Below are 19,068 nucleotides of genomic sequence, written 5' to 3'. Positions count from 1 at the left end.
TAAAACCATGCATGGTCCTAGAGGTAGAGCATGGTAGCCTGCAATGTTTTGTGACTATGCATGCTATTCTGACCAGAAGGACATCCTAGGGCAGAGATTTCCATTTGGCTCTGACCACAACAGATCTGGGGAGTTACATTACTCTTCTTTGTGTATTCATAGGTGGCACGATACAAGCCAAACACATGACAAGTAAGGCAGTGAGTTACTGTCCACACCATGGTTGTCTCTACATGTGTTTAATTCAGTTATTATAGATTTTCCAATATTTAATCTGTTTAATGGCAACACAATGCAAGCAATTTGACTGACAGAACCCGATATACAACCATCTGACTTCTCTGCTTGACTCCGTGAACAGTTGCTCCCCTTTAAAAAAAAAAAACAAAAAAAAAAACAAAATAGCAACTTGATGACTGAGTGCGGTTAGCATGCTTTGGTAGTGAGAGGAAAATACCCAGCATTGTTAACCTTGACCACCGTGCGTCATAGATTCAGACTTGGACTTTGTCCAGACATGCTTCAACCCAACTGTACTGTACTAACATTGGGGTTCATGCTTAAGGCAGAACGGACTAGGGCTTCGTGGTGGAATTGCTGGGGGTTCTTGTGATTGAAAGTCAGTGTCAGATACAGTTGAATAGCTAAACATGCTTTGGTGCAAAAACGTCAAAGGTCGTACTGCTTCCTAACTGTGTGTCCTGCCGCTGTTTGCCATTTCTATCAAACTATTGATTAGACTGTTGCTTCTGTTCACAGTCCGTGGCGTATCTAGGAGATCCAGAAGGCCTAGATTAAAGTTTTCCTCACCAAATTGGCCCTATTGGGAAAAAATTGTGATTGGTTCATTCCTCTTCACTCAGTTCTGTTGCTGGTTAGTGCAATTTTAGGACTTCTCTTCAGCTCTTGAAGCTCTAACCAATAGCCCTTCTCTTGCTTAGCTATATCCCTATAAATGCCACAGAGAAAAGCTGCTCCTGATTGGTCAGTTTTCCACTCAGCGTTAGAGGAATTTGACCCTTTCTTGCCACCCAAAACTTGAAACAAGTGTAGGACTGTAATTTTTAGTTCAAAGACATGCATGAATCTATGGAAAAAAAAGGAATCACAGATTACCAACACACACATTGACTGATCTTGACACTTGTGCATTATTGTGACATGCAATTGTTTCTCAGGTGACTGAAAAGGCCAATGCAGGACATCAGCAAGAACAGTTAGTCTACAACTACCTAGAGAGGAATAATATAACAGGGCAGCAGTGCATTAACTTCTCATTACTGAGACAAATGACCTTTTGAGAGGTGAGTGGTGTAAAAACCATGACGCCCGTATCTACAGAGATGTGGAAAAAAGTGATGTTTTGCTTTTCAAACCTTCGTTTTTAAAGAGTGTACACAAAGAGAACAGTACAGGCCTGAATGCTTGACCCCTACCGAATCTATGAAAAGGTGCATTGAAGTTGTGGTATGTGGCCTAAAAAGACACTAGGATCATTGTCCCTTTAATTTGTTGTCTGCAGATAGTATAAAGTGAAAAGATCGATGCTAAAATGTAGCATTTATTACATTTATTGAGAGGTTTAATGTTATTTAATGTCTTAAGAGATACTTGAGGCAAATAATTTAGGTCGAAGGTGCTTTAGCTGACAAATAAGGTCATGAACTGCTTTCCTGCCGCCTCTCTTTGGTTTTCTGGCCATGGTTGACCTTCAAAATGTCTCTCTGGTGGTGCACGCCTCCATGGACATATGCTCTTTGACAATAGACAGGTCACAGCTCGGACATTCAGGCCCACTTACCCACCGCCCACCAAAGCTCAGCAGTGGAGCTTTGTCCTTCTCTTGTTCTTCTGTTCTTCACTTGTCATGAATGTCACGCAGGCCTCATCTCCACCATCTGGGGCCCACCGCTGAACTTAATCCCCCCAGATTTGCCTGAATCTTCAATGTGTATAGCAAGTGGATACAAGATTTTGCGCAAAGCTAACATACACTGTGGCAGGCCTTTTCTGCTCCATCTACGGGCCCCTTACAGACAATAGGGGTGGATTTCTAGCATGAAAAGTACAGTGTGATTGCCTTTGATCCACACATGGCGGGTACTTTAGGGTTTGTTCAGTTTTTGCAAACAAAAGAGAGCTGGCCGTTAGCCGTACAGTTGCACTAACATAACAAATTAAGCCTTGCTAGATTTCCCACTTTGTTTTTTTTTTTTGCCTTGCCATTCTTCATCGGAAAAAATGTGCTGAAGCATCAGAAGACCATTCTCTCTTCTGTTCTTTGAGAATCTTCAGCTTCAGTGTTTTAAATCATAATATAAATTTTAGATTTGAATTGAAGGTTTTTCAATATGATGGTTTATCAAGGGTTCTTTAGAGGTTCTTTAGGGTTCTGCGATGGACTGTCGACCTGTCCAGGGTGTATCCTGCCTTCCGCCCGATGACCGCTGGGATAGGCTCCAGCACCCCCCGTGACCCTGAGGGAGAAGCGGCTTAGAAAATGGATGGATGGATGGATGGATGGATGGGTTCTTTAGTTTAAAAGTTTTTTTAAAGAACCATGAACATTCAAAAAACCATTTGCAGGGTTAAAAGGTTGCATCATGAAAGAGTTGATTTGTTGGAGACTGATAGAGAACGTGCTGTAGCTAGTTCCATATAGTAGTCAAAAGGGTTCTGCCGTTGTTATGGTGTCAAGCTTATAAGAATGGAAGAACCCTTTTGAGGGCAATATAGAACTCTTTTCAAAAAAAGTTCTATATAGAACCATCTACAGCACATTACTGCACATTTTCCATCAATCTGAAGAGCTCTTTCAGGATGCAATGAATCCTTTAATCATGCAAAGGGTTCTTTGAGATTCCATGGTTCTATATAGAGTCATGTTCTTTGCTAAAGAACCCTTGAAGAACCATCTGTACATTACTGTGCAAAAGTCACAGACCACCCCTTATTTATTTCATTTTCAGTCAGAACAGCCATTAAGTACAAGTTATTCAATTTATTTGAATGTCAGGGAAAAAAGCAGAAAACATCATCACTGATGGTCAATTATTATTTTTCTACATAATTTGAGCATGGAAGCTGCGTGAATATTTTGTGATGGATGGCCAAATATAAAACCTCCAAAATGCCATGGAATAAAATCTCTTTACATTAACTTACATTAAGAGTAAAGAACGTTTTTGCCTTCTGTGAAGTTGCCATTTTTCTTTGGACAGTAGTGAAATATTTAACTGAAAATTGTATAGAAGCCAATTATAAGAAACAACTAATTATATATTTTTTTTCCACATTTAACACGTCCACCTTTTACTTTTATTATAGCTTCCATTCTTTTCAAAAGACTCACTTTCAGTTTCACAAAGAAATCTGCAGACACACCTCCAAAGTCTTAGAAGTTGGTTGCATCTTCAGCTTCTCATGGTCCAAATGAACCTGATTACAAATTTAGACTGTGAATAAAACCTTATGCCACATCTCAGATGTCCAATTTCTGTGGAATTTGGTGCAAATTCTCTTTTTTTCTCTTTCTTTTCTCAGTACGTTCTTAACGTTCTTTTCTGAAATTGCTGAATCATCTTCTAACAGCGGAAGGATGGACAGGAACACCAGTGGATTTTTTTCTGATCTTAAAGCTTAAAGGGCTGTTTATCTGATGGGCACAGGTTTAGGGGTCTGCCATGCATTGCGGGTAGTTCTTGGGAGTCCCGCTTTCCCTAGTTTTGGAAAATGTTTTTTTCACTTATTTCTCGCTTCCTCATGCAAGTGGATTGTCTTATATCTAACCTCCTCAGAAATATCTCCTTAAAATGAATAACAGCCTGGAAAGGCTGGTCTCTGACTTCTGCACTCTACTGTGGTAGAAGTTGTTATTGAATTAAATATCCCAGGATCTCTGAAATGCAGGCAAGGCTGCAAGACGACCTCAAAAATGTTTGAAATGAATAACTTTCCCTCCGAACTTACATGTGTTGTGACAGCCTTGTAGCCCTCATTCCTTTCCCAGTGGTTATACAGCACCCACAATCTAATAGCCTTATTCCAGCCTCATATTTTCCTCTCTGAGCTACTTGATGATGCGGTGAGTCATCCCCTATTGCTATAATGAAAGTGTCTCTTCCAGGTAACGTTCGCCCCCGCCTCCCGGCTTATATACAAATTGATTATCATTTGGGTCGGGACATTTTTTTCTTTCACAAGAGGATTACCTTGATGGGATCGGTGCGAGGAATATAGGTCGAAAGGCTCCGAGACGGCCTAGGTGGCAACAGAGGCCCTGCAGGAGCCAGGGACACTACGGTGAGATCATTAAGCCCCAACATGGTTCGCCAATCAGCTGTTAGATAACAGTCGGGCAATGACACGAAGATGTCCTCGGTGCAAGGTGAGGGGATTAACAGGCGCCAAGGACGCTTTTTGTAAGAGGCAGCACAAACAATGGCTCATGACGCAGAAGAGAACGGCAGATAGTGAGAGCGACTGACTAAGTAGAAGCTAATAGGTTTAAATGGCAGATAGCAATGGTAAAGATATACTGTGTCCAAACATTTGTAGACACCTACATCAACCAGCATTTCTTCTGAAATGTTTTGCTGCGGAAACACCCTCTACTCTTCTGAGAAGGCTTTGCATATTTGTTAGAACGTTGCTGTGAGGATTTGCTAATCCTAATAATGATTTAATTACACACTAAGACTGTGCTTAATATCCTTACAGTGTAAATACCTTTGCTTATTCATTTATAATGTTTGCTTTGTTCATTTTTGTGAAGAGTTTATGTGAAGAATAGAAGACTGGTGACCTATCCAGGGTGTATCCTGCCTTCCGGCTGATGACAGCTAGGATAGGCTCCAGCACCCCCCCCCCCCCCCCCCATGACCCAGAAGGAGAAGCGGCTTAGACGGTGTGTAATAAGTACTGTAACTTTGTTAACTAACTAACAAAATGAATTACCTTGCTTGTTAATTCTCTTGTTACTTCTTTTCTTGAGTGCCTTGCTATCTCTTTGCTGCTGTAGCATTGTGAATTTCCCTGTTGTGAAACTTATAAAGGATTATCTTGTCTTATGTATCCATAACACGGAAACCCTTAACAAGTTGAGCATTTATGGATAAGCTATTGGGGGACAAAACATTAGAGCTGTCAGTGTGCTGATAACTAACATGATAAATTATTACAATTACTTAATTACACCTTTTTTTTAGATGCTGTTAATGCAATTTCCTAGTTTGACCCCTCAGACCATCTGTAGTAGTACAGGTTAAAACCCAGCTGTAAGTTGCACTGTCAGTTGCCCCTCAAGGGTACATCTCAGTACCTTTAGTCAGGGAACATAATGGCACTATAATCCATTGAAATTACGTTCTCTAAGTTATACTGACTCCACACACGCCCATCTCGTATCCAGGCTTTTTATATTATTGCTCTGTTTTAAAACATTCGGTTATGAAAAAGAAGAAATATATACTTTTCAGTATTGGAAAAGGTGCACTACTGGACCTTAAAACCATTGTTGTACCTTTGAGGGAACATTTACATTGTTTGTACCTTGATGAATGAAAAATGTGCCTTCACAGAACCTTTATTTCTAACAGTAACAGAACCCACGATTGCTCTGCTCTTGTCTTTTAAGTGACTTTTAATGCAATACCTTTGGCAGACTGCACTGGACAGTGCATGTGAGTTTATCAACCAGGAGCAAACTAACAAAAGCAGCAGCAGAGTGGAGCTCAAGAGCCTCAACTGTGGCGAGAATCCACAAGATGTGTGATTAACTTCACAAAATAATTATAATTAAATGTTCAAATATTTAAACAGCTGCAATTATTCACCCAAAACTATAAAATTGTTGAGATTAGCAAAATCTCAGACACTGCTGCCATAATCACTGAGGGACTGAGGGACAAATGCTAAGCTAGCTTCACTTTGGTCTTTGGTCAAGCCTCACAATGAGTGTTTTCGATCAAGCTCCAAGAGCATTTACGCAGTTCTAGCATGGGCTGTGCTTGTTTCATGCTTAGCCAGCGCCCGGGCAACGGCTCCCTGACGACTGTTTGTCCCGTGTCTTGTTTTTCTGGCATTAGCTACGCGAGTGTTTTGCGCTCAGCGCCTTACAGTAATCATAAACACAATAACAGCGTCTGGTCAGGACCAGTCATTTGGGTGAAGCCACAGACTGGTGTAAACAGAGGTAGTGAGGTCCTGGTCCAGCATGCTAACTGCTTTTCCCCTCAATTTGGGAAGACACGATGCCTCAAACCCAAAATTATCATTAAATAGCCTTAATAAGGCCCTCTTCTATCTGCAGGTCATATGGAACTCATCTAGCAGATGGGTCTGCGAGTGTCATTCCCCATACTTGTGGAGAACTTTATGGGGAGCTTTGCCCTCACCAGTGCATACCAGGAAAAACTTGCGATGGCGTTAGCATGCCATACTTTTCTAGGGCACGTTATCCAGCCTGCATTCTAGCCGGGAGCCACTGGAGCCACTGGAGTCAGAGAAGTTCAGGAAGTGCACGGGGCTCTCTCTCTTTCTTCTGCCTGGTGTTGGCTCACATTGAAATTACATCCCCTCCCTTCTCAGGAGGCCCCGTCTCAGCGGCTCTCTGCAGACTTAATTTGTTCCTGCCAGACCCTAATTTATTTAAAGAAATCTCATTGTCCTCTTTTGGTCAGTGCAAGCCACGGCAACCACTTTTGTCCTCTTTTTTTGGCCTTTTCGCTTATTTTTTTCCATTTGTTGGTTTTGGGTTTAAGCCAAAGGACATTCTGTGAGGCTTTGCCAGCTTTGGTGTGCACCCTGAATAACCTGTTGCGGTTTAAATTGAGAGATGAGAAAACACCAGTGAGAACCTCTTGTACATATAAAGTGAGTGAGAAAAACTGCTGGAAACTTTTAGTCTGTCCTGCAGCAAAGACGTCTCGATGTTTATATAAAGCATAAAACCTTTACAATCATATGTAGATCATTTTTACTAGTGTACTTCTGACCTACACTTTATGTCCAGAAGTGTCAAGGCACCCCTTCTAACTAACAGCAAGCATTCGCCTGCAGCAGCAGCATATCGTTGTTGTCGGAAGAAAACCTTCTATCTCCATTTTTAATGTTTTTCAGTTTTTGACATCATTTCAAAATACCTGTTGTCCTTCACATTGCTTGTAAATTTCGTGATGAATGGACTAAAAGAAATGGCCTAAAAATAGGATTTTTCCTTCTCCTGTAAAGTTATCAATTTGGAGATACAAGATTTTCTTCTGACAACAGCGATGAACCTACAGCCACCACACCCAATGCCTAGAGTCAGAAACAGGGATATAAAGCCCACATATATCCCCCCCCCCGGGTTTTGGGCTTTGGATCAGTGGAACTGCATTCTCTGGAGTGATGGACTTTTGAGATGAGCACTGATCATCCAGCATCCTCACTAATGCTGTTGTGGCTGATGCAATCAAATCCTCACAGCAATGTTGCAACAATGTTGCTAGAGTTACTGTTTCTGGAGCAAAAGGTGGACAAAGTCTTTAAATTCCTATAACACACTGAATGAGCAGATGTCTGCAAACTTTTATCTGTAACATATGGGATAAGATGTCTCTTCAGTGTGTCATACAAAACAGTCCAGTGCTGCCATGAAGTTCTGCAAAATTTTGGTAACACTCTTTAAAAATAAACCATTCTTCTTGATGACTCATGTACGAACTCCTTCACCTGTTCCAAAACAAGTACACAGTGTTTCTGTTGGGTTCATGATATCACCCTTGAAGCATGGCTGTTGTGTTCTTGTTGGTTTTTGCAGGAATGTGCTAACTCTGACCAGAATCGTACCTCAGGAAGAACATGTCCACTTGTGTTCAGTAAGGACATTGTGCTTATATCACAGGGGTCTGCAAACTACAGCCCTCCCAGCGCTTCGACACAGTCAGCCGCTTATTAGTATCGGCATCCAATGCCAACTTCTGCACATAGATCTAAAAAAGGCAAGACTGCAAGTGTGCAAGCATTTGTACAGCGGTGAGGATAAGTGTGTGAACCCTTTGCCTATAGAAATGACCTGCACTTATCTATAAAGTCATTTTAAAACATGATCTGGTCTTCAGTCACTCCGAGCAGCTCTCAGTTGTTTTGTTACTAGAGCTAGATGAAGGCGAAAAGGTGTTGGATGCTTTCACAATGATTACTAGCATTAACTTCATGCTCGGCCCTACTGTCACATTAACACTGAATGATGGTGCACGTGCAGTACAAAAAAAACATTTGAATTACAACCTGAACACTCTTATTAAGGTCTCATAGCCACAAATCGCATGTCAGACTATATTACAGAAGGAGACTCTCATCTGATTTGAAAAGATCTGATTTTTGTGTCTACTCAGCTCTGAAAGAATCAGATCTGTCACATTAAGGCCAAACATTTGTTTTGTGCCACTTCAGCCTGGTACAACAGTGATAAATAACAAATCATTTTTCTTGGGGGACCAGGAATGGATTTAAAATAAGTTTTAGACTAAAACCTTCTCAGAACTAGTAAAACAATGTCTTAGACATCAATCAGCGTAATTATAACCCATCCATCCATCCATTATCTTCCGCTTGTCCGGGGTTCGGGTCGCGGGGGCAGCATCCTAAGCAATGAAGCCCAGACCTCCCTTTCCCCAGCCACTTCCACCAGCTCTCCAAGGGGGATTCCGAGGCGCTCCCAGGCCAGCTGGGCGATATAGTCGCGCCAGCGTGTCCTGGGTCTTCCCCGGGGTCTCCTCCCAGGTGGACTCACCTGTGACACCTCCCGAGGGAGGCGTCCAGGAGGCATCCTAACCAGATGCCCGAACCACCTCAGCTGGCTCCTCTCGACGTGAAGAAGCAGCGGCTCTACTCCGAGTCCCTCCCGGATGACTGAACTTCTCACCCTATCTCTAAGGGAGAGTCCAGACACCCTGCGGAGGAAACTCATTTCGGCCGCTTGTATTCGCGATCTTATTCTTTCAGTCATTACCCAAAGCTCATGACCATAGGTGAGGGTGGGAACGTAGATCGACCGGTAAATCGAGAGCCTTGCCTTATGGCTCAGCTCTTTCTTTACCACAACAGACCGGTAAAGAGCCCGCATCACTGCTGACCCAGCACCAATCCGCCTGTCAATCTCCCGCTCCCTTGTACCATCACTCGTGAACAAGACCCCGAGATACTTGAACTCCTCCACTTGAGGCAAGAGCCTATCCCCGACCCAGAGAGGGCTCTCCTCCCTTTTCCGCCTGAGAACCATGGTCTCGGATCTGCAAACAGCAGTGATGTGACCCTGAGGTCACCAAACCGGACACCCTCCATCCCTTGACTGCGCCTAGAAATTCTATCCATAAAAATTATGAATAGAATCGGTGACAAAGGGCAGCCCTGACGAAGTCCAACTCTCACTGGGAACAAGTCTGACTTACTGCTGGCTATGCGAACCAAACTCCAGCTTTGTTTGTACAGGGCCTGAATGGCTCGTGTAATTATAACCATTCCATGTAATAGCTTTCTGTAAGGGAGCTTTTAAAGGTGGATGTCTGGTTCCTATCAGCACCATTGTGAACCGTTCTGACTCAGCAAGGTTCTCTAGAGCGGAGCATTTCACACCAAACCACTCTGAATGACTTTGTTTATATCTTAACCGTTTGATTATGCAGACATGATGAAAAAACAGTGGAGTACTGTTTTAAGACTGATATAAGATAAATAAGATTTGTTCTGATTGGCTGTATTGTATTATTCAAAAAGCACTCTGAAACACTCCTTAGAACTTCACTATGATGGGAGGGGCTAAAATGCATTAGGCTGAATATATTGAAAGTTGTAAATTGTGACTTCACAGAAAATTTATTCAGAATATGCTGTTTTGCCAGCATATTTAGAAGGTGCCATTTTGGCAGTGTTCACATATATTTATAAACTCCTTAGCGAAGCAAATTTTCCATGATATAAGCTGTTTTTGACTGCCCTTAGAATTGTCATGTAAGGAGTTCGAGTGGATATATAAAATATGATAACTGGAAAGCTTAGTCTTACAAGAAGGCCCAACAGTGCTGAGCATAAATGTGTTGTATCAGTAAGCCACTGCACACAGAGCCATTAACTGACCTGCATTCCCAGCACGGCAAACAGCTACATGATAAATGTGCAGTGACACAAGTGCAAAGCAGCTCTGTATTTGCCCCCACACCCACAAAAACGTGCCAAAAAGAGTTGGACAGGTCCTGCCAGCCTTCCAGCGTGTATGTTAATATTTGAATACATCTCCCACCCAAAAGCCAGCTTTTTTTCCCTTCTGGGATTCACAGTAGTGCTGTGAAAAAAGGCCTTGGCCCAGCCAAATAAGAGGCATTCCATGTGGGTGTCAGCCTGTGCATGCATCTGTTTATGAGCAGCAGGGTTTGCGCAGTGCGTGTAGAACACAACAGGCCGCAGACTTTTAGTGAGGCAGAGATTTGTCATCATTTAGCCAAGAGTGGCATCGACAACTTAACTGCCTTTCAGGACTGTTTTCTAAACGGGGCTTCGCATGGAAAAGTAATAGCGTCTGTGGTTTGAGAGAGTCATCTTGGGAATTTCCCCCCTTGGCGACACACTGGAGCTTTGTCCGGCTCACGCAGCATCCTCAAGCTCGCCAGCTAAAAAAACGACAAGTTTATATGTCTAAAAAAAAAAAAGCCCTAAACAACCCTGACTTTCCCCACGAGACGTGCACCACTTTGTTTGGTTGCCGTGAAAACAGAGTTGCACGGAAGGCACATGTTGCTGACCTTGGGTCAGCTGTGGTGGAATGTGTTTAGATCTCTGTGACCTACATCTTATCTCAGTTTTACCTTATTAATTGGCAGTGGTGTGAATGACTCAAGGATAAAGCACTGGCATGAAGCGCCATACTGCATACGTTGCACACGCTGCACATTCAACCCCCTTCTCGAAATTGGAGGTGGATTTAGATTACTGTACTTGCCCTGGTTCCCTCATCCTGCAGGCCATGCATCAGCACAAACTGCACTTCGCTCGTGACAGTGGTGTCGGCAGGTAGGCCTGTGAAGAAGTGGTCAGGTCAGCTTGGTAGATAATTTACAAATGCACTAATGTTTTCGAATGTCATTACTTCAGGCTATCACCTACTGCTGACAGCCATCCTGTCAACACCCCACAACGTCCAGTTCCTTCACTCAATGGTGATTTAAAACAATAGCAATCAACAGTAATGCTGGATTCACATGAACACAATCAGCACCACAACAAACTTCACTGTAAGGCATGTGTCCACTCAGTGAAGACAACATAACAAAGCGAAAATCAGACTGAGGAGCAGAAAGACGAGGAAAAAATACAGCAAACTTAAAACCTCAACTTAATCTTTATAGGTCCTGTAAATAATTCTTATTATTGGTATTATTATTTAGGTTTTCATTTTGCTTGGGGAAGAAATCCGCAGACAGTCAAAGTGCTGAACGATATGAGGGCATCCACAATGTGGTGTGACACTCGTAATAGCCTTAGTGTAACAGTGGGACAGTCCACACGAGCAGAATTAGGTCAGCTCTTAGATGGAGATGAAGCGTTATGGAATATGACCTCCGCTTGGTGGTGCAGAGTGGCTCGGAAAACAACAACAACAACAACAAACAAAACAGTCACTCATTTTTATTTCCACTGGCTTTCATTGAGAAACTTAATGACTGTGATTTCTCTCCAGTAGTGGTGAAAGGAACCAGGGGTGAAACAGGGGTCATACTGTCAAGTTTGAATGCCCCTGGACAAATTAAATGTTTCGTTCATTAGTGAATAGTGAAAACAAATTAACACATTTTCTACAGGGAAAAATATAAAAATGAGATTTTTCTGCATATTTTTGTGCATGATATCTATTTTTTTTAGTTTAACATATTGGAACAAAAATAAAACATAAAATGCCATAAACATGCCAGTAATTATATTGTGCAGAAGTGTGTACAGTGCTCTGTAGAGGAGGCGTTACCTTGTTTTCAAGATCAAGAAAATCAACTAAACATGTCATTTGACCATGGGTGTGAGAACTTGCATATAGCTGGGTAGCTATTTTACTTACTATTCAAAACCATCAGTGAACCTACATGTCTTCTGGGTTTTTTATGTGATGTTCACTGTATGCCTCACAACATGTATCTCTCCACCATGAATTAATTTTAAAAAATCATCAATTTTTTAGACATCAGGCAATTTATTCATGACCTTTTCTGACTTCCTCTGAGGGAGATTTCAGATGTCTGGTTCCTATCACCGTCAACAATACTGTGAACAATACTGACTCTGTAAGTTTCTCGAAAATGAAGCATTTAACACCAAACCACTCTGAATGGCTTTGATTACATCTTAATTATTTAATTCCTCAGGCATTTTGAAAAATCCATTTTAAATACAGCTGTGGCCAGTTGTTTTCAGCTTATAGCTAGTTTTTAGAGTTTAATCCCCACAGTGAGGTGTTTTCTTGCTTGTGATAGAAGGTTCTTCCACCAGGAATATCAATGAAGGCAAGAGATCCTGAGTTCATGGTCTAGCTCTGAGCTAATGTTTGAGGAATAGTTCATTAAAAAATATCTCTTAGAAGGGGAATGAGATCAGCGTTAGTGGCCAAATAATGACTTTGCATAATTTATTATGTGCCAAGTCCTGACCATGCAGAAGTACCTTTAATGCAGAAATTTCAGATTCTCCAGGCATTTGTCACCTCAAAGTGAGTCTGCAAACTTCATGTGGCCTTTACTCCTCGCAGAGGTGAGACATACCTCATTAATTCATAATAGAAGTGAATAAAGTCATTATTTGGCTTAAATGTTAAGGTGAACAGGTCTACTGCACCCTATAGTTATAATGCAGTATAGTAAATGACAATTAGCAAAATATTGACTGGCACACATCTTAGGCAATCATAAACATCTCTAAACTCTACTTCCTCCAAACCACGTGTCAGGATCCAGTCCTCGTGGGCCAAAACACTGCAGACCTCAGCACACTGCCTCATAAAACACCTGATTCAGCTCATTAGCTAATTAGCAAGGCCTTCATGAACTGAATTCAGATTGTTAGATGAGTGTAAATGCTAATCTCTGCAAGATTGTGGTCCTGAAGGTCCCCAGTTTGACATGTCTGCTCTGAAACAAAGGAAAAAAGCTGACAAAACATCCCATAACAATCCTGCAGTGAGAACAGCAGAGGCAGGAGCTGAAGTCAATTCTGACCCCTAGTGACATTATGGACCCCATTTACACCTGGTGTCTTCATGTGGCTAGAATCTGAATTGTATCCTAATAAGATTTTAGCCACATTCATTTACACTTGGTAGCCAAATGTGTCTCTGGGTTAACCAGACTAAAATCTGATTGCTATGTGGGATGGAATATGCAAATCTGCTTGTTATGTGGCAACCATTGACATTACGTTGTCTGGAGTTTGTTTTGCACAGAAGTGTCTGTCCACATTGCTACTAAGCATTTTATGTTCTCCAGTCCCCAACCAAGTGCATCCTCCATGATAATCTTCCTTGCAGATATGGATATTAATATATTATATTATTATTAATCACATGCCCAGGGATGTACTGAATGGGGAGGCGTTTCGTTTGTACTGGGAGGAGTTTTGGTGGTCGAATGTGTCTTGGAGAGATGGATGTGTTTACATTGCTATAACATGGCTCAAATGCGTGCCAGTCCAGTCCACCTCCTGAAGTGGTTTGTGCAGACTTGCATTTGTTTACATGTGTTTACACTTGCATTTTCTTGTGGCCTGACCTCATCCAGATTTAATCCTGAAAATTTAAGATGCTTGAATAACCAGGTGTAAACAGGGTCATAGACAGGACATTCTCCAGAATGTCAGCTCTCCTTTTGAATCTTAATCTTGAGTGTTAATGATTCCTCTGTTAATGATTCATTTGTCCATCTTCCTGCTGGGTGTCCTCTTATCTTCAGCTCTTCCAAGCATAATAGTCTGTTCAAATGAATTGTTTCTTCTCAGAATATGACTAAAATAAGAGCCTACTATAACTACTATAAATTATTCACTAACTACTTTGAATTATTCTGCAACTGCTATAAACTATTTATTAGCCAGTTCATATTTTTCAATAACTGTTATAAATCATTTGATAACTACTATAAATTATTCACTAACTACTTTGAATTATTCTGCAACTGCTATAAACTATTTATTAGCCAGTTCATATTTTTCAATAACTGTTATAAATCATTTGATAACTACTATAAATTATTCTCTTTTTCCAGGCTAAAAAAAAAGGCCCAAATAAGGATGGCGTGCCCACTCCAGGTAAGCAGAAAAGCCTTGCCCCAGGTGGAGGAGTATCAAGTATCTTGGGCTCTTGTTCACCAGTGATGGGAAGAGGGATCGTGAGATCGACCACAGGCTGGGACAGGCGGCAGCAGTAATGTGGTCACTGTACCAGACTGTAGTGGTGAAGAGGGAGCTGAGCCAAAAGGTGAAGCTCTCTGTTTACCAGTCGGTCTACATCCCGACCCCACACCTATGGTCATGAGCTGTGGGTAATGACCGAAAGAATGAGATTGCGAATACAAGCAGCGGAAATGAGCTTTCTTCATTGGGTGGCGGGCTACGCTCTATTTGATAGGATGAGGAGCTCAGCCATCCGGGAGGAGCTCAGAGTAGAGCTGCTGCTCCTCCACATTGAGAGTTGGTATCTGATCGGATGCCCTCTGGACACCTCCCGGTGGGGGTGTACCAGGCACAGCCTACCGGGACAAGACCCCAGGGTTGTCCTAGGACATGCTGGAGGGATTATATCTCTGAGTTGGCCTGCGAGCGGCTTGGGGTCCCCGAGAATGAGCTGGAGGAAGTTGTGGGGGACAGGGTCGTCTAGGATTCTCTGCTCTCTCAACTGCTACTGAGACCCTGTCTGGACTACCGGTTAACGATGATGATGATATAAATTATTCAGTATGAGTTATTCACTAACTACTACAAGTGATTCAATAATTGATATAGATTATTCATTAACTGTTAAGAATGATTAAGTAACTCCTGTGAATTATTAAATAACTATTGTAGATTATTCAGGAACTACAAAAAATAATTTGGCAACTACAATAAAACTGATATTCAAGTTTTGTATTTATGTGAGTGAAGAAATGAACTGTGGTCTGATACATGGGTCCAGGGATTAAGGGGTTAATACATACCAGGAAATGCCTTCTTCACATGCCAAGAATGTCGCTAACTGCTAGTTAAAACTTGAAGGTTTACTGTCCTGAACAATTGTCTGCTTGTAAAGGATGTTGACAAGTCCAGCCTCACAACGCACTTGAGCTGGAATGGTGCCCGGAGTCTGGTTAACATCTTAATGGGAAGTAAAATAGAGACGGGCAATATCTCAGTTTTAAGAGCGGCAGTCTTTGAAAGCACTGCCTTGCTGTGCCGTCCTGATCTTAACTCTTCCCTCTTAAGAAGCAGAGGGTTCTTATGGTCCCTTCTTTACTCAAATTGTGAATATTTACCAACAGAAATGGCTTTAAAATATTGAAAATTCAAGTAAAACTAAACCACCCATAGTTACTGTTGCTACCTCTGTCATGCTTTTTTGCGGCATTTTGTAGAATTTTGTGGCATCAATATCGCTATGCTAAGATTAGCATAGAAGCTAAGACACTCAGTAGTTCCTAATAATCAGAGAGTTCTGCTCGGCTTATATTGCTGCGGCACATCAGATAAATATGCTGGTCCTGCACCACTGAGTGATTTATACACCAGTAATAGTATCTTAAATCTATTCTGAATCACACTAGCCAATGTAAGGATTTAAGAATGGGGGTGATGTGTTCCCTTTTAAAACTTACTAGTCTTAAAAGTTAATAGTTTTGACATTCAGTTGTGAGTTTTGTCTTATACAGAGTTTAATACAAAATTTTTTCAACTTGAGGAATGAAATAAACTCTCCATGGATCACCACCTTATCGTGGTGGAGGGGTTTGCGTGCTTGAATGATTCTAGGAGCTATGTTGTCTGCAGCAAAAGCTTCTGGTAGGGTCTCCCATGGCAAACTGGTCCTAGGTGACAGGTCAGACAAAGTGTGATCCATAATAACCCCTATGAAAAGACGAAAACAGGACTTGTGTACCCTGCCCAGAACAGGGTTACCGGGGCCCCACCCTGGAGCCAGGCCTGGGGGAGGGGCTCGTCAGCGAGCGTCTGGTGGCCGGGCATTTACTCATGGTGCCCGGCTGGGCCCAGTCTGAAGGAGTTACATGAGTCCCCCCTCCCATCGACCCACCACCAATGGGAGGGACAGTAGTAGGGGTTCGGGGCTTTGTGGATTGAAGCCGTGGGCCTTGGCATTCTGATCCTCGGTTGCTGAAACTGGCTTTTGGAACTTGGAACGTTACCTCACTGGCGGGGAAGGAGCCTGAGTTGGTGCGCGAGGTTGAGAGATACCGGCTAGATATAGCCGGGCTCACCTCAACACACAGCTTGGGCTCTGGGTCCAATCTCCTTGAAAGGGGCTGGACTTTATTCTTTTCTGGAGTTGCCCATGGTGAGAGGCGGCGGGCAGGTGTGGGCTTTCTCATAGCCCCTCGACTCGGTGCCTGTATGTTGGGGTTTTCTCCGGTGGACGAGAGGGTAGCTTCCCTACGCCTTCGGGTTGGGGAACGGGTCCTGACTGCTGTCTGTGCTTATGCACTGAACAGCAGTTCAGAGTACCCAGTCTTCTTAGAGTCCTTGGGAAGGGTGCTTGAAAGTGCTCCTCCTGGAGACTCGATTGTCCTACTGGGGGACTTTAACGCTCACGTGGGCAATGACAGTGAGACCTGGAGGGGTGTGATTGGGAGGAATGGCAAAGTCAATGATTGACTTTGTAGTCGTGTCATTAGACTTGCGGCATGTGTTTTGGACACTCGGGTAAAGAGAGGAGCTGAGCTGTCAACTGATCACCACCTGGTAGTGAGTTGGATCAGGTGGTGGGGGAAGCTGCCGGTCAGACCAGGCAAGCCCAAACATATAGTGAGGGTTTGCTGGGAATGTCTGGCAGAAGAACCTGTCAGATTTATTTTCAACTCACACCTCCGTCAGAACTTTGACCAAATATCGGGGGAGGTGGGGGACATTGACTCAGAATGGGCCATGTTCAGCTCCTCCATTGTTGAAGCGGCTGACTGTAGCTGTGGCCGTAAGGTAGTTGGTGACTGTCGGGGCGGTAATCCTCGAACCCGGTGGTGGACACCCCAGGTGAGAGATGCCGTCAAGCTGAAGAAGGAGTCCTACCGGGCATGGTTGGCCTGTGGGACACCAGAGGCAGCTGGCAGGTATCGACAGGCCAAGCAATCTGCGGATTCAGTCGTCGCCAAGGCAAAAACCTGTGTGTGGGGGGAGTGTGGTGAGGCCTTGGAAAGTGTCTTTAAGTCAGCTGCAAAAAGATTCTGGCAAACCATCAGGCGACTCAGAAGGGGAAAGCAGTGTGCCAATAGCAGTGTATATAGTGGAGATGGTGTGCTGCTGACTTCGACTAAAGACGTCATTGGGCGGTGGAAGGAATACTTTGAGGACCTTCTGAATCCCACCGACACGTTCTCCAGTGAGGAGGCAGAGTCTGGGGACATGGGAATAGGCTTGTCCATTACTGAGGCCGAAGTCACTAAGGTAGTTAAGAAGCTCCTTGGTGGCAAGGCTCCAGGGGTGGATGAGATTGGCCCTGAGTTTCTCAAGGCTCTGGATGTTGTGGGGCTGTCTTGGCTGACACGCCTTTTCAACACTGCGTGGACATCAGGGGGGGTGCCACTGGATTGGCAGACTGGGGTGGTGGTGCCTCTTTTTAAAAAAGGGGACCGGAGGGTGTGTTCCAACTACAGGGGAATCACACTCCTCAGCCTCCCTGGTAAGGTCTCTGCAGGGGTACTGGAGAAGAGAGTCCGGCTTATAGTCGAACCTCGGATCCAGGAGGTGCAGTGCAGGTGGATCTGGAGAAGGCATTCAACTCTGTTCCTCGGGGTATTCTGTGGGAGGTGCTTCGGGAGTACGGGGTACATGGCTCTTTGCTACGAGCCATTCAGGCCCTGTACAAACAAAGCTGGAGTTTGGTTTGCATAGCCGGCAGTAAATCAGACTCGTTCCCAGTGAGAGTTGGACTCCATCAGGGCTGCCCTTTGTCACCAATTCTATTCATAATTTTTATGGATAGAATTTCTATGCGCAGTCAGGGGATGGAGGGTGTCCGGCTTGGTGAGCTCAGGGTCACATTGCTGCTGTTTGCAGATGATGTGGTCCTATTGGGGACATCAGGCCGCAAACTTCAGCTTTGGGTAATGACCGAAAGAATAAGATCGCGAATACAAGCTGCCGAAACGAGTTTCTTCCGCAGGGTGTCTGGACTCTCCCTTAGAGATAGGATGTATGGATGGAATTAAATAAAACCAGCACCACCCTCCAGATGTTTCTTAGCAACCACTTTCCATTGTTTCTTTGCTCAATAACTGCCACTACAGATTTGTTCGCAGGAGTTTAGAGATGATTATGTTTGGCTGAAAGGTATGCCAGTTTGTGTCTTCATTTACTTTGCGGTGCACCCACTGCAGACACAGGTGTTCAACTCACACATAGCTTGCCTAATCTCCTTAGAAAAGCATTGATCAATAGATGCTTTGAAGCAGCTCCACATGAGTCTAAGGTCACCACACCCAATGCTAAGCATCAACAAGAGCAGGCATGTCAAACTGGGAACCTTCAGGGCCAAAGTGCAGTGGAGGACTCTGAATTCAGTTTATGAAGTCCTTGCTAATTAGCTGAAGGGCTATATCAGTTGTGTTTAATGAGGCTGTGTGCTGAGGTCTGCTGTGTTTTGGCTCACAAAGACTGGAGCCTGACACATGTGGACTAGAGGGGTATATCCCCTTACTTGGTGTTCTCTGGAGTGATGGAGCTCCATCCAGTACCTTTGGGATGAGTTGGAGTGTCCAGAACCGATCATTCAACATTAGTACCTGACCTCTCTAATGCTTACACAGATCCTTACAGCAATGTTCCAACATAAAGTGGTAAAGCCTTCCCAGT

The sequence above is a fragment of the Pygocentrus nattereri genome, chromosome 21 (genome assembly GCF_015220715.1).
Source record: "Pygocentrus nattereri isolate fPygNat1 chromosome 21, fPygNat1.pri, whole genome shotgun sequence".
Taxonomy (NCBI): Eukaryota; Metazoa; Chordata; class Actinopteri; order Characiformes; family Serrasalmidae; genus Pygocentrus; species Pygocentrus nattereri.
This window is presented reverse-complemented; position numbering follows the sequence as displayed.